This window comes from Vidua macroura, chromosome 5 (assembly GCF_024509145.1).
Source record: "Vidua macroura isolate BioBank_ID:100142 chromosome 5, ASM2450914v1, whole genome shotgun sequence".
Classification (NCBI taxonomy): Eukaryota; Metazoa; Chordata; class Aves; order Passeriformes; family Viduidae; genus Vidua; species Vidua macroura.
The window spans coordinates 6,804,912-6,820,684 of NC_071575.1; positions in this window are offsets into that span (position 1 = coordinate 6,804,912).

The window sequence follows — 15,773 nt, forward strand, 5'->3', positions numbered from 1 at the left end:
GGCAGCAAAAAGGGAATACCAGATGTGCCTGCTGACAGTTTTAGGGCAGCCTGTCACCTGCTGGATCACCCCCACCATTCACTTGGTTGGATTAGAGCTCTAGAATCCCAGAGCAGTTCCTTCCCTTTCTGATACCACAAAATATTTGATACCTGAAAGGATGTTGTTTGGTATCTAAATTAATGATGATAAATATAGCCATATAATCCATATCTAGAGAATCTTTTGCTGGATTATAGACAAACATAATGCAGAAGAAACTGAGTGCAGACAAGAAGGTTTTTATTACCTTCCATGGCTATTGCACCTGGGTGCCTGCTGATTTCCAGTCTTTCTTCTCCTCTTCCAGTGGCTAGACTCATCCTGCCAGAGCCAGTCTTGCAAGCACAGCACTTCCCTTAAGAATACAGAAGTTCACTTCTTTTATTTCATATTTTCAGTCTTTCATCAAAACATGTTCATAAGCTTTCACTGAAAAGGACACTACACTTGCAATAAAATTCAATGCCTATCGTGCTTCCTTATGAGAAGAACATTCAAACAAGTCAGTCTGCTTATAGTTGTGATTTAGGAATGGCACTTCCCAATGCAGTGCTTACACTGAGACTCTTCTGTTATAAACACCCATAAACTAATCTATTTTTTTTTTCATATGGCATTGCATTTTTTTCCCAAACTCATGTTAAGCATTAATTAGGTAAGATCAGTAAAATGGCACGGTGATGCTCTTGTAGCTTGTGAACCAAAATTATGATTCTGTTACCTGTATAACTAACCACAAGCACACTTCCATTTTAAGAGGGATTTTCACCACACTGATCCTCCATTTCCAAAATAAGCTTGTACATGAAATTGCTAGGAGGGGCTCCGTGCATATGAAACAGCTGAACGGGGGAACACTTGCATTTATCTGTGGCAGAGAAATAGTTTTAGGAGATGCAGAGGGATTTGGAGGAGAACAAAAGTACTTGAGGCTGCACCTTGATCTGAGGCTGTTGCATGGATAAGCTCATCCTGGTGCCTTTCCTTCCAACAGAGGAATTTACGAGTAGGAGCAGAAATATGCGCCAAATGAACTTTGGATTTTCCAGGGAATAGCAGCTTGGAGTTCACATATACATTGCAGGCTTATAGAAGGCTTTTTGTTCGTGTTCACTGAAGCTTCCTATTTCCTTCCTGCTTTCCTTGGACCAGCTGACCTCAGAACAAGAATAGCAGATGGAAAACTTGCATATTAAAGATTATTAATGATCTGTCATGCCCTGAACTGCAAAAACTTCAAATTTTGTTTTCTTTTCAAACATACTCCATATCCTGATGCAGAATGTATTTGTTACAAGACTAAAAGAAGGGCAGGGGGGTGGAAAGGGTTCCCCTCAAGTTCCCTTCCCTGGAAAGGGAAGTGGTACTTGAGGCCCAGTAAAGGGAAGGGCAGCCTGAAGGGAACAGGAAAAAAGAACTAAACTACAGGTTTAAAGGTGAACTTTTGTATTTTTGTATTTTATAGAAACAGTCAGAAAGAGAGAAGACTGAGCAAAACCAAACTAATGTCAACTCTGCCCCATTTTATCTACCCTGTTCCCATAGAAATGATTGCCTTGTTCTGTGTCCTATCACGACAAAAAAGAAGAAAGTTGTCCATTTTTCACTTGGCATTTGTGTTGATCTTATAATCACAGGTGTATTTATAGTCCTGCATAACTTTTGAAATATACTGGCAAAGAATAACTTTCATCTGGTTGGATTGGATTGGATTGGATTGGATTGGATTGGATTGGATTGGATTGGATTGAGGCAGCATCACTACCCATGGATCAATGTCCTCCTCTGACATACAGCCACTCACCCAACCTGCTACTTCCATGATCTTCTGCCACTTTCCACCTCAGAGTATACTCTTGAGATAGCCATTCTGGCCATAATTTTAAACTGAAAATCAAAACAAAACACCTTGATTCTTCTAAATCTCTGGTGGTATTTAGGGAATAGTGTGTCAGTCCATGTTTGCAAATTGGCAGACAAGAAAAGCTGTAGCCAGCTTTCTTTCTTGGCTGGAGCTCTGGGTTTCTAAAACCTCTGGGTGGAGGGACCTGACTTTGTCCATTATGGAGCAATATAAGAACAGAGATATTTCTAAACGTGTTACAGCCAGCCTGGGTGGATGTGAGTGTAAGGCAAGGTGTGATCTGACTCCTCCTTTCATTTAGGCAGTAGCTATTTCAAACAGAACTGGAAACCGTCCCAGAGCAGACAAGATGGATGCAAAGGGGAAACTCTGATAGATACAATACAATATCATTTTTAATGTGCTTTAATTATTTTTGCTTCATTGTGCTTATCTATTTTTGTCCCACTGCTTTGTCTCACAAGGAAAATTTATTTCAATAGCCTTTTCTGAAAGAGGACAGGAGAGCAAACATTCTGAATAATGGCAGTATAATTCTTCACTTTCCACGATGTTCACATTTGGTTTCTCTTTGGCTTCTCAGTCTCTTCATAAGGTTTCTCAGATTAAAACTAAAACTATGGTTGATTTTTATGATACGTATTGAGCCAAAAGCGTAAGAAGATTCCCCTTAAAAATGGGAAGAGACTGTGAGCTCTGCTGAGAGGAAATATTTGTTTACAGGAGGGAAAAATAAATCAAAGAGGGAAAGAACTTCTTTTGAGAGATGGAAAGGCTTGGGTTACGGTTTTTCCTCCCCAGCAACAATAGTGCCGGGGGCTTCCAAGGGCACGAAGCTGGGCACAGGCAGGTCAAACGCCAGCATCTCTGCGCATCTCTGCGCAGCAGCTGCCACGCTCACCACGGGCGTTCGGGCTGCTCAGCAAGAGCTCACGGCAGTACGGGGGGTTTGGAGCAGAGCCTTCGGTCGCCCCTGCCCGCAGCGCTGCCCGGAGAGCGCCGGCCGAGGCTGCGGGACGGTGGGACTGCCCCGGCCCCAGCCCGTCCCGGCCCCACGGCAGCCCCGGCCTAAGCCTGTGCCCTGCCCCGGCCGAGTCTCGGCGCCAACCCCAACCCAGCCCCGGCCCCAGCCTCAACACGGCCCCGGCCCCGGCCGGGGAAAAGGCGTCGGGCAGCGACACCCGGCGGGCGAAGCGGCTGCAGAGCCGCCCGAGGAGAGCCGCCCTCGCCCGGCACGGAAGCGGCGCCCGCAGCCCGGGACGAGCCGATGGCTCCGCTGGAGAGCCACGAGACCGACCCGGCGTGAAAGGCTTTGGCTCTTCTGCCCGGCCAGAGGCGTGAAACACAGACTGAGCTCCGGAGGAGACTGAGGCACCGAGAAGGGGCTGAGTGCCCCTCCTGGCACTTGTCACTGTGCCAAACCAGAAATGAAATGTGCAAGGGGAGATCGCACAAGGATACACTGCGCATTAAAGTGTGTTTCTGAGTGGTGCTGCTATCCTTGCCTCTTTGGCTTAGATGGAAATTTTTAGACTGAATCTTTCTTCTTTTTTCAAGTTACCAAATGATGGAGCTTTTCCAAAGTGTTTTGCCTCATCTTCTCTCTGTGTAGTGAGTGATGCGGCACAGTGAGGCTGGGGGTCAAGGAGGCACTGCTCTCCTCCTCTTCCTCCTCTTTTAACACTCTGGCATTCCCCCCTCCTCCTCCCCAGGGTTTGGCATTAATGTTCCAGGCCACCAGGTGTGGTGTGACTGCGTGACACCAGATGGGATGCCAGGGAAAGCCACATGAGGAGCCTTCAGTGGGGAGGAGGCTTTTCCCTGCTGTGCTCAGGGTTACATCTCGCTCAGGCCCTTACTCTTTGTGCTGCAGCTTTGCCAATCCAGACCCTGACTCCTCCTGAGCCTCTTTGGCTGTGCCTGGTTGGGATCACCAAACCAGCTCTGCCCACCTTGCACAGGTACTGGAGGCTGTCCTGTGCCCACAAGGATGCTGCTCTGGGCTGCTTGCTGTCATCTCCAGCTCCTGGCTCCCTTTTCCTATGAAGCATCCTGCTGTGGTAGCACCCAGGCTCTCAGAAACCTCAAGTTGTGCCATGAAGCTGCCAGTAGAAAAGTAATCCTGGACTGGATTTCTTTTGGTACACTGCATGGGGGAAATCTGTGTCCTTTTATTTTTCTTGTTATTTACAGTCACGTCTTGTCTTTATTCTGATGGGCAGCTCAGCACAGTTCAGGTGGTATAAGGTAAAGACACTGCAGTCTCCCACTACCCTGCCCTTTAACCAGTTTGGTTTAGGATACTGTAGGCTGTGATCTGTCCTGACTGCCAAGGATATGTTCCAGAGCATGGGAGTCAGCAAAACATTTGAGTATCATCCTCTTTTCTCCCAGCCTTTTCAATAAGACATTAAGTACTGTTTCCCTAAAAGGCAAAATGAGACAAAATCCCTCTAAAGCAAGTTTTTCTTAATTCCTTTATTTCCATAATAATAAACCCAAAGTACAAAATGTGTAAATTTCTGGATTAATAGTGAAATATGAGAGAGGCATTGACTAAAAAGTCATATACAGCTGTCTCTGAAAAGCATTTTCTCATTTGAGTTGAATTTCCTGACGTCATTGAGCTGTTTCAGATTCTTGAAATATCTGTTACTGTACATTCCAGTTTGTGAGGGAGGGATTCTGTCCTGCTACTGCACTCTGGTGAGACCTCTCCTGGAGTGATGCATCCAGCCTTCAGCATGGGAAAGACACGGCTCTGTTGGAGCAAGTCCAGGAGAGGCCACAAAGATGGACAGAAGGCTGGAGCACCTCCTGTGTGAAGATAGGCTGGGAGAGCTGGGAGCTGTTCAGCGTGGAGAAGGCCCTGAGGAGAACTTATTGTGAATTTTCAGTGTATAGAAGGGGCAAAGACAAATGGAGAGGGACTTTTTACCAGACCCTGCAGTACAGCACAAAGGACAATGGTTTTAAACTGAAAGAGGGCAGTTTTAGATCGGATATAAAGAAGAAAGTTTTAATGATGAGGGTGATGAGGCCCTGGCACAGGTTGCCCAGAGAAGCTGTGGCTGCCCCATCCCTGGAAATGTCCAAGCTTATGGGGCTTGGAGCAACCTGGGATAGCAGAAGGTGTTCCTGCCCATGGCCAGGGGTTGGGCTAGAGGATCTTCAGTGTCAGCCACCGTCCCTCCAGCAGTCTGAGGGCTGTGCACACAAGCCCGCTTCTTTGCAGCTTCGTTCTTCGCCTCTTGCAAGCCACCGCGCTCTCTGGCTACCGGAGGCGAAGGAGCGGCTGCTTCGCGCAGATCCCTGGAGCGGCAGCGCTGCGCTCCGGAGCGCCGCTTCTGCCAAAAGATGCCCGGAACGGCACTTCCCTTCGGAGCGCTACGGAGCCCCCTGTTCTGCGTCTCTAGTCGTCTACATCCTAGCAAAAAGCTTTTCCACTACTTCTCACAAGGAGAAAGTGTACCAGCACTGTGCACTTACCCCGATCTTGCCAAGAAATTTGATTTGCTGCACATTCCAAGGACACTGCTCTTTCCTAGGCAACCTGCAAACTGCTGGCAGATGGCCGTGCTCTCTGCCTGCTCCTGCCCAGCTCCCTGGAGCAGCGGGAACACTCCAGCCTGGCAAAGGCAAAAAACCTCGAGAGATGTCACAGTGCATAAATGGAGCACAGATGCTGAAAAGCGGCAAAGCTGAATAGCCTGGCTCAGCTTCAGTAGAGTGCAATTCACAGAAGGTGAAAAACGAAGCAGCAGAGCAGCGGGCTTGTGTGCACACTGAAGGCAATTCAGTAAAAATTCTGTAAAAATCCAGCAGCTGCTCATTCACAAGCACAGTCAGCTGTCTAAGGGAACGGAGCTGGGGAAGGGGCTGTAGATACATGAACTCAGCCAGTGAAGAGCAGAGGACAAGTTGTATTTCCATGAAAATCTAGTTCCTTCTGAAGGAGCTGGAATCATCCCACAGCCAGCATATTGTTTGATCCTGCATGCTCTCTTGTTTCAGAAGTCATGAAGGCTGGCCAGCAATAAGAAAGCTGAATGTTTCTGCTAAATCTGTCTTTAAAATGTTTGGGTAAGTAAAGATACTACAGGCAAGGTCCAAAGCACTGGCATTGAGCCTGGTAAATCCTCCACCTTCCAGATTCAGTGATTTGTCTGTTTTAGAAGCTATTTTACTATCCTTTGTGAAGGAAACAAAGAATATTCCCAATATATGATTGCAGCAAATCTACTGGAAAAGGAAAAGGAATTTATCTTGTGTATCTTACTGTGCACCAATACAGTAGTCAGTCCCTATTCTCTTGTTTCTTCCAGCTGTGTGAAATGCAGGAGAGGGATTTAAACAGGATGAGTTACCAGCATCTGGATGGTCAATCCAGCATCTGCCTTGGGGGTAGATGGTGTATTTGGTTTATACTTTATTCATGTGAGCCAGTTTAAATGCCCCTTTTTTTCTTTTATGTGTCCTCTCCTTCACCTAGCCTTCATCTTGTTTAGGAGCATAAATAACCAGATTACACTGGTCAGTTGTTGAAGAAATTAAAGCAAATCACATGAGTCAATAGATCAAGGCTTTCAGTCCTTTCCTGAATTTATTTCTTTCCCAAAAGCAAAGTCTGCAAGTTCTTTTTTCCAGAAGTAGTTCCTTTGTCTCCAGAAGGTCTTGTCTTCCAGGGCTTTTAATATTGCAAAGCCTAGATTTGGACTCCAACAAGCAGCATCCTGTAAGAATTCCATTTTATTCCTCCATTTTATTCCTCTTAAACATTGAAGTATTTTGAGTTGATGTTTTTGTTACTAAAACCTTTGACATATTTCTGACTCACCCAGGTAGGAATATGGAGGCTGCATGGTTAAACAAGGTGAGCTCTGTATCCAGGTTGTTCACCTCCACATCTGGGGCATTCATCCTCCAGGGCTGTAGCACCCATCTTTATTCTCCTTCTAAATTTCACTCGTTATTCTTGCAGCATTGCCCATGAAGACAAATGGCAACTGGTTACAATTGTGTTTCTGGCAACCAACCAGCCTCTCATGTTGTATCATTTTTCCTCTTGAGGAGTTTCCACTCCATCACTTGTAGCTGTTTATCCCTAATTACACTGCTTTAAATTGACTTCATCCTGTTCAGGAACACATCCAGCTACTTTCTGGAGTATAAATGAGTAATTCTATATAAGGTGAGCATATTTTTAACTTTTATATTTTTAACTTTTATTAAAAAAAATTTTTTTTTGAGCATCCAGTACCAGGATTGTTTTCTACTGCTCAAGTCCTGTGTGTTATGAATTTTACTTAATGCAGCCCTAAGCAGTTGGCTTTGGCCATTACTATGGGTGTTGCCATTTGGTAAGTTAATATTCATACACAATTTCACAAGATTTCTAGGCTTGATTTAATTGCACCAAATAGAAAATATTTGGTATATTCTGCATCACTAAAACAATGCTGGCAAGCAATAGAGTTGTCTATTCTAGCTGTTGATGTTCACTGTAGGCATATTTATTAGATATTTTATGGCAAAAGGCATCATGTAAGTATGTTATGTCTTTGTGCCAGACATTTAAAATGATGTCAATTTCTCAAAGAATTTTCTCTGCAAAGACGAAATGCAGATTTTCTATAAAATCAATTATCTCTTGCAGCTGGAAGAATTTGGACTGGGCATGATAGACACCCCTTTCTTTCTCTCACAGTTGCAAATCCTGGTGTCTCCATCCATTTCCTGCACACCTCTCTCCCTTTGAATTTAAATTCAGCCTGCTCTTTTTATGTAAGACTGTAAGCTACCCAAAAAAGCAAACACACACAGTGTGTCTTAATAGTGTAAATATGTTGAACAAATGGAGTATGCTGGGATGAACACTCTTGAAGCAAATCTATTCTCAGCAGTTCTTGCCTCTTGGCCTGTCACAGGCATTCCCAGGGCACTATCACAACAAATGATGCAAGTCTGAAGTTCATCTGCAGGGTTAACAGCTCAGGAGGAAAACTTCTGGCAGTTTCTCACTCTGTTTTTCCTCTGTGTGCAGAGGATTTTGCTGTGATAAATGCTGGTAAACCTTAGACAAGTGTCAGCTGTGCTGACAGAGGGAATATGGGAAGGAGGGACTGTTTGTTATGTGCTAAAACTGCATTTGTTCACAAAACAATTAGCTCCAGGTATAATTAAAATTATTAAATATAAATCAGCTGAGGAGCTGTTTTGTGCTCAGCTCTCACTTCCTATTCCGTTTGAGCCTGGCAAAGAAGAGCTGGTGGTCCCTGCTCAACCACCATTCCCTGCATCCAAAGCTCCTCTGGTCATGCTAAAATGATGTGCCATTCACTTTCCACTTGGCAGGGTTTCACTTGCCTCCTTTCTTCCTTACATTTTTATCAGCAGTGACATTGCTGCCAAACCTTGTGAACCTCTGGGCAAGAGTTCATGCACATTATCAGCAAGTTTGTCCTGTACATTTGCTAATAATTTGCATACAACTGTACGATTTAGGAGAAAGGGGGAAAGGCTTGTAAGTGAGGGGCCAAATGTCTGTTGCTGTCCACTCACCAGGAACTCTTCCACGTTCTTGTTTTAAATTGGGAAAAAAATTGCCTTTCTCCTGAGGAAAGAATATCCCACTTGGCTCTGTGGTGAGCACAGCAGAAACACAGAAGTGTTTGCAGCAATGGACAAGAGAAGGGGTCATCAAAATGTGTGGTCCTTGCTCCGATCCAGCTCTTCTCCCTTTTGCCCTTTAAGCCAGGCATGGTTGTGCAAGGTCACACATTTGGTCTGAGGTTCAACAGGGCCAAGTGCCAGGTCCTGCTCTTGGGTCACACCAGCCCTGCAGCTCCAGGCTGGGGCAGAGGGGCTGGAAAGGGCTGTCAGGCACTGGAAAGGGCTGTCAGGCACTGGAAAGGGCTGTCAGGCACTGGAAGGGGCTGCCCAGGGAGGCAGTGGAGTCTCCAGCCCTAGAGATGTCCAAGGAATGACTGGAAGTGGCACTCAGTGCTCAGGGCTGGGTGACAAGGTGGGATTGATCAGTCTCAGGGTGAACTCAGTGATCTGAGTGCCTGAGTTTAGAAAAATCACCTGCAAGCAAAATAAATGTAGGGTTTTACTATCTAGTTGGCAATTCTAAATTCTTCAAGAAAAGAAATACTAAACTTTTCACATGTAGAAATATCATTTTGCTGCCCCCCTCAATTACTCAGGCCTTGGGTTTCAACCTTGAAGTCTTCATAGCTGCCATCAGAAAAGTGAACATTTCCAAAAACTGCTTTTGTCAATAATTTGCTGTCAGTATTTGCATAAATAAATTGATATCTTAAGTGATTAAAGTGGTGAGCATGGAAACACACATTTTCCATTAAACATTTTGGATTTTTATGGTTCAGGACATTTTTTATTTTCATAAATATAATAATAAGGTACAGAGTCATTATCCCAAATAAGCCTCAAATACGAAAATACTTTGTGGGAAGATAGGCCATTTAAAATAAATCTACAAAAATTAAAAATCTTTGTGGAACTTGTTTGTGAAATAGGGAAAGGCTGCGTGGGTGTAGAGAGATTTTGTTGAGATTTGTGTTTGCATTTTTATTAACACAGCTGTGGGTTTTTTTTCAAAAAATAAAATACTCATGTATTGAGACAAACATTGTTCTGCTAAAAAATTATCCTAACAGAAAAATTTTAAAGTAGAAAAGGAATCTGTGTAATAAGGAATTCCCTTTGGCAAAACCAGTCTGGTTTATATTGACTTTGATTCAGAGGCTAAACTACATTTAAATATTTTACAGCAATACTGCCTTTAAGTGGGTTATAAATAATTCACTCAATAACTGAACAGAGGTCTCTGCGGAGTGCAAAGTCTCTATATCTTAATGGGTAAATTTAATAGAGTAAAGCAAACTTCCAAGCTTTCAGTTTTTGGAAAACAGATTACAGGAGATGTGACATGCTGCTTTGTATAAAAGAAACTGAACTAAAAGTAAAAGCACAGGGAGTGCTTAGACATTTTTTGCAATTATTTTTGAGGAGTCACGTTGCACAGTAGCATGGCCTGTAACATTTTGCTGCCACTTATTTCTTTAGAAAAAAACTGAGATTTTTTTTTTTCTACACATATTTTACATTTCTCATATTTGAAGTCTTAATAATCTTTCTACTATAAAACATGTATCTTGAGATAAAAATCCAGATTGTCAAATTCTAGAAATTAGTCTAGCCACACTGATTTATGAAGCCTTAAACAAAACCCAAATCCAAAAATGAGACAATCCCTACAGCCTCAGCATCTTCCCTTCCCCCATTTAACACTAAGAGAAGGTAAAATTACAAAATAACCCAAATGAAGGAACATCTCAGAAATAATTCCACATAATACTCAGAGCTTTTGACTTTTTGTTACAACTATAAGAGCCAGAAAGATACACTGAGTGCCATACGATGTGCTCCTAAAAATCATCAATTTCACATAAATACTCTTCAGCACATGGCAGGAATGTAGAAATGCCATAACTCCAGTTATCCTTGGTTTCCAGTTTTGTTGCTATGCCAGTTATCTCTGTTCTAACTGTAGTGTAAATCTTTTATTTTGTGTGAGAACTGCAGATCTGTACATAGCTGCAAGTAAGAATGCTAGATGATATTGCAAGTCTTTTCCCAGTATTTATAAAGTTCTTGAAGCTGTTTCTATTAGAAAATTAAATTAAAAATAGAAATTAAATTGGTGTTAAAAAGCAATTTTTAAACAAAATCTTATGGTGTAATTGTGTATAAATACATTTTCAAACAGTAATAAAATATAAACATTATTGCTATTATTTAAAGGCCATTGATTTTCTAATACCTGTATGAGGAATATGGAAAATTGTATTGTGGCCTTTGTCAGTTTGAAGGTAATTTAAAACACACTTCAGTTCTGCCTCCCTTTATGATACATCTCTGAGAGGAGCACAAAGCCAGTCTTGAGTAAATAAGAAAGCCAAAACGTTGTGAAAAGTCACCAAATAAAACCAATTCTAGAATGTCAAAAGCAAATGCCTTCAAACTTTGAGTAACTCAGACTGTACCTGACTGGAAAACATGACCTGGGAGTAAGGATACCAGAAATACCTTTTAAAAGTGTGTCCTCAGGAGAACAGTAAAATAGCAAATGCTTGCTGATATTTTATGCCCTTCCCTTCCCTTCCCTTCCCTTCCCTTCCCTTCCCTTCCCTTCCCTTCCCTTCCCTTCCCTTCCCTTCCCTTCCCTTCCCTTCCCTTCCCTTCCCTTCCCTTCCCTTCCCTTCCCTTCCCTTCCCTTCCCTTCCCTTCCCTTCCCTTCCCTTCCCTTCCCTTCCCTTCCCTTCCCTTCCCTTCCCTTCCCTTCCCTTCCCTTCCCTTCCCTTCCCTTCCCTTCCCTTCCCTTCCCTTCCCTTCCCTTCCCTTCCCTTCCCTTCCCTTCCCTTCCCTTCCCTTCCCTTCCCTTCCCTTCCCTTCCCTTCCCTTCCCTTCCCTTCCCTTCCCTTCCCTTCCCTTCCCTTCCCTTCCCTTCCCTTCCCTTCCCTTCCCTTCCCTTCCCTTCCCTTCCCTTCCCTTCCCTTCCCTTCCCCCTCCCCCTTCCCTCTCCCCCTTCCCTCTCCTCTTTTTATTTTTTTTAAGTTTTTAGGTTTTCTGGTTTTGTTTTTGGGTTTTTAAAATTTTATTTTAAAAAGCTATCTTTTGTTAGATTCTAAGGAAATCCTAATTCAGGCCAAGGAGAGCTTCAGACGTGGTTGATATGCTGAGTACACTGATATTTTCTACCATGCAACCCTGCTCCCATTGCTTCAATCAGAATCCCTAGGAAATATACAGTACAGAAATATTAAAACATAATGGGAAGAATATTGGGAAGCTTGTGGGAGCACAGCCAGCCACCCACACAGAGCTGCTGATGTCCTTTTCTTATCAGATCTGTGCCAGAATGCAGCATCTCCTCCCCGGGATGCATTTTCACAGTTGCTCCTGGCACTGTGGGGAATTTTAAAATGTCTGTACCTCATTCATTGCATAAACATTCTTTTAATATTTTAGAAGCTTTTACTTGTGCCTAGGAACACAAAGCACTGTTGGCATTTTGTCGGTTCATTTTTAACTGATAATTTTGAAATGTTAAAATTGTGAAAAAATTAGAGTAAATTCCTTTTTGGTCTAAAAGAATGATTTGGCTATTCTTTAAATTAAGAACATTGTTTTTAAAGTATCATAAGCCAAATGTTATTATTAGGTGAGAAATATGGAATTATATTATCCATTCCTAGATCATTGAAACAAGCAAGAGTTTCCGGTATTCCACTTTTACAAACAGCATAACTAATAAAAAGATTTCATTGCTTCTCCTCTTACGTGTCTCCCTTTTAAGAATTTTTCATTTTAATAGCATTCCTTTTGTTTCTCTGGAACGTATTTCACACAATTGCTTCCTATCACAAATCAGGCTGGAGGAAAACACTGTTACTGTTTGCAATAATATCAGTTTCTGTTTTCACTAACACCTCATGGCACTGCCAGGAGCTCTCTCTCTGCCCTCCTTTCCTCCATGGTGAGGTCCTTAGAGAAGGTCTGGGTGGGTGATGAGGCTGCAGTGGAATCAGCATGCTGAAAATGCACCCAATTGAGGGGCAATGGCATTGCAGCTTTCTCATCCCCGAGCTGAGAAGCTGGCTGATGGAATAATGTGCTGTGACTCCAGAAAATCGCCTTCAAATCAAGGGACAGATCTTTCAGACACGAATCCAGGACAGGGGTTTGGAATACTGTTGGCAGCAAGTACTGAGATGGTACTTGTGCTCTTGTGGAATTATTTTGCAGCCTGTGAATCTTCATGCTTGCCATTGTCTCATTAGGCTTTCAGTTGGAAGGTTAAATTTCTTCTAAGCTGAATGTGGAATCCTATCCTTTCAGATATGCCTAAAGACCTTCAGGATCATCAGCTGCCTCAAAGAAAAGATCCTGGAACAAAAGAGACAGTGCTGGCCATCCCTTTTCCTGAGCAGCTTTAAATGCCACAAAACACATTCTTATTATGCTTCTTTTTTTTTCAGCTGCATGTACCTTGACACTTTGGCTCTCTCACTAGCCCAGCTGGGTCATTTTAATCTGGAATCAAAAGAGGAGAAAACAGTTGCTCTGTTTCACGTTCCTTTTGAAGGCTATCAACAACACCCTGCAAATAGTGGCTAGGCGTTTTCCTTTCAAACCAAATGACTACCTCATTCTTTCTTTTGATCATGAAGATTTCCTGAACCTGAGCTGTATCAAGTGGAACTATTGGTCACAAAATGTGCCCGCCCAAGAAGCTGTTGTTGTTGTCTTCACATCTAACTCACATCTTGTAAAAAGCAACACACACCCTGGACTTATGCCCATGGACCATCTCATTCCTTCACTCTTGCAGAGCCCAGCTTCAGAACTTGCCATATCCTTCTATTGCTCTCAGTCCACAGCTCCTAGAACAAAAAGTAAGCGCTGGCCTTCACTTTGTCCCTGCAGCTTTTAAAGTGCAGCACACCCAGGAATGCGTGCTTAGCTCTGGGGACCCTCATGCACCATCAGAGTCCAGTTACAAAGCAAAGAACGTTCAGCAGCTGGTCCCACAAGAGAAATTCTAGAAGAAAGAGGCAGTGCTGGAATTCACTTTCCTTTTGCAGCCTTATAAACTGCACAGCCAACAGTGAGACAATTCGTCTTCCTTCACATGCAGAATCATTCGTCCCTTCCTTTTGTGAAAAATGTTTTTGTGATTTGTGTCAATTGGCAGTGGAATCAGCAATTGAAACTTTCTGACTGAATAGCCAAATAAAGCATCAAAATAGAAGTATAGTAAAGAGATGAGGTAGCAAGAGGACTGATGCTTAGAATAAAATAGAGGAAGTTGTGGTACAGCTAAAGGGATATTGCAACAGAACGACTAAATGCTTATGTATAATAAAAAGCTTGACACACTTGACAAAAATCATGTAGGCGACACCTGTAAGGCCTCCCTCCAGACGACCACACGAAGGACAGGAGGCTAACAACCACCTGGAAAGATTATGAAATTGCTGATCCCAGCTTATTGATATTTGCTGATTCGGACTAACACAAGCACATTGGAAAATGCTTTGTAGGCTTAAAAACAGTAGACATACTTTGCCGAACGTATAAGTTGCGTGTGCCGTTGGTGGAACGGTGACTCCCCGGCCACCCGGCGTTGCTTGCTTGCTGGCTTTAAAATAAAAGATATAGAAATAAAATTCGGTTTGGCTATAGAAATTTTGTATCACTTCTATGCAGGATCACGTGCTTTCAGTCGAATAGAACGTCCAAAACAGAACCCCTACCCTGCTCTCACACGAATGGTGCCGGGCTAGAAAAGCGCTCGGCTTTTTCCTGGGCACTGGCATAAAATGAACCACACGATGGCGGTGCGGACTTGCCAAAGAACAAAACGCACCTCGCCTATCTAAAGTAGCCAAAGCGCAGATCCAGGTTGAAATCGCCACCGCGCTCAAATCAACAGTCAGGAGAAAAGGATCTCGCTGCTCTCCCGAGTACAAACTCTTATTTGCCCCACACTCAAGCGGCAACACAAACTCCTTTACACTAATACATTTTTTCACTCTCGCAGAGCTCGGCTACAAACTTGAAGCCATCCGGCAAAAGCAAAGCTCACGTAAGTGTCAGCTGAGAATGCTGGTGCTGCCTTACAACTTCAGCTGCACCCAAAGAACTGCTCCTCACACTGCTCAATTTGGCACGTGGCTTCCACTTCTCAGAGGTGTCCTTCAGAAATTTTGGCAGTGCACTTATTTCTAACAAAGTCCTATTATGCTCAGGATTGGTGAGTAGCTGGTAAGAGCGCCCGGGGCAGGTAAATGTCCAGTAACAGTGTTCTGGCACCTTTGTAGGGGCTCATTTCCTGGGTGCTGTTTGTTCCGGAGGAGGGGATCGAATTTCTTTTGACATGAGGTTTATAGTTCCTCTCTTTGGCAAAGAAAGCAATTTTGGATCCGCAGATTGGGTAGTCCTGTTGAAATTTAATGGCTTTTCCTACCAGGCAGCTCTGTCGGCGAGAGCTGTTGAACTGTCCCGGTGGGAATGCAAAAGCCAAGCTGCTGATGAGCTTTCTGTCCTGGCACCTTTAGTGTGTGAGCAGTCACCGGAGCCATTCCGTTCAGATCCTGGCTCTGTGAGACTGAAGGCTTATGATGCTTCATAGAGCTGAGAAGGAAAGTGCAGATAGCAGTGTGATAGATGAGTAACGCGATGCTTGACTCTCACAATTAAAAGGCAAATATCACGCACATATGTTAAGAGCAGTTTTATAGATTTATAGTTATGTTTTACCCCCCCCCCCCCCTCCCCTTGCACTGTTATCAGGGAACGGCCTGGGTTTGGGACATTTGTGAGGGTCGGCTTGCTACTATGGCAACAGCTGACCTCCAACGAAGATTTAAGGAAGTAAACTCCACCACTGGACAGCAAAGGAGTCGATGGACAGAACTTTGGGAGAGGCTAAAGGTGAAACCTCCGTTGTGTGAGTGAGCACATGATGAGAAAGATCCTTTGCTCCCGGCTTTGTAATATTTTCTCTATTCAATCTTCTGCTGTGTTTTTGATAAGGTTCTAATAAACCTTTCTAAACTTTTGGAAGTGAGTAGCATTTCTCACAGTACTGTGTACTGGTTGGTCTTTGGATGCAATGGAATTTGTAAGCAGCAAGAGCTTTCTCAGCTGGCACTTTTGTGAGCGGCGTTTTTGCCGACTGGTTTCAGGTTTGTAGCTGGACTCTGCCAGAGAGAAAAGATTTATTAGCACAGAGGAGTTCGTGTTGCAAATAAGAGTTTGTACTTGAAAGGAGCGA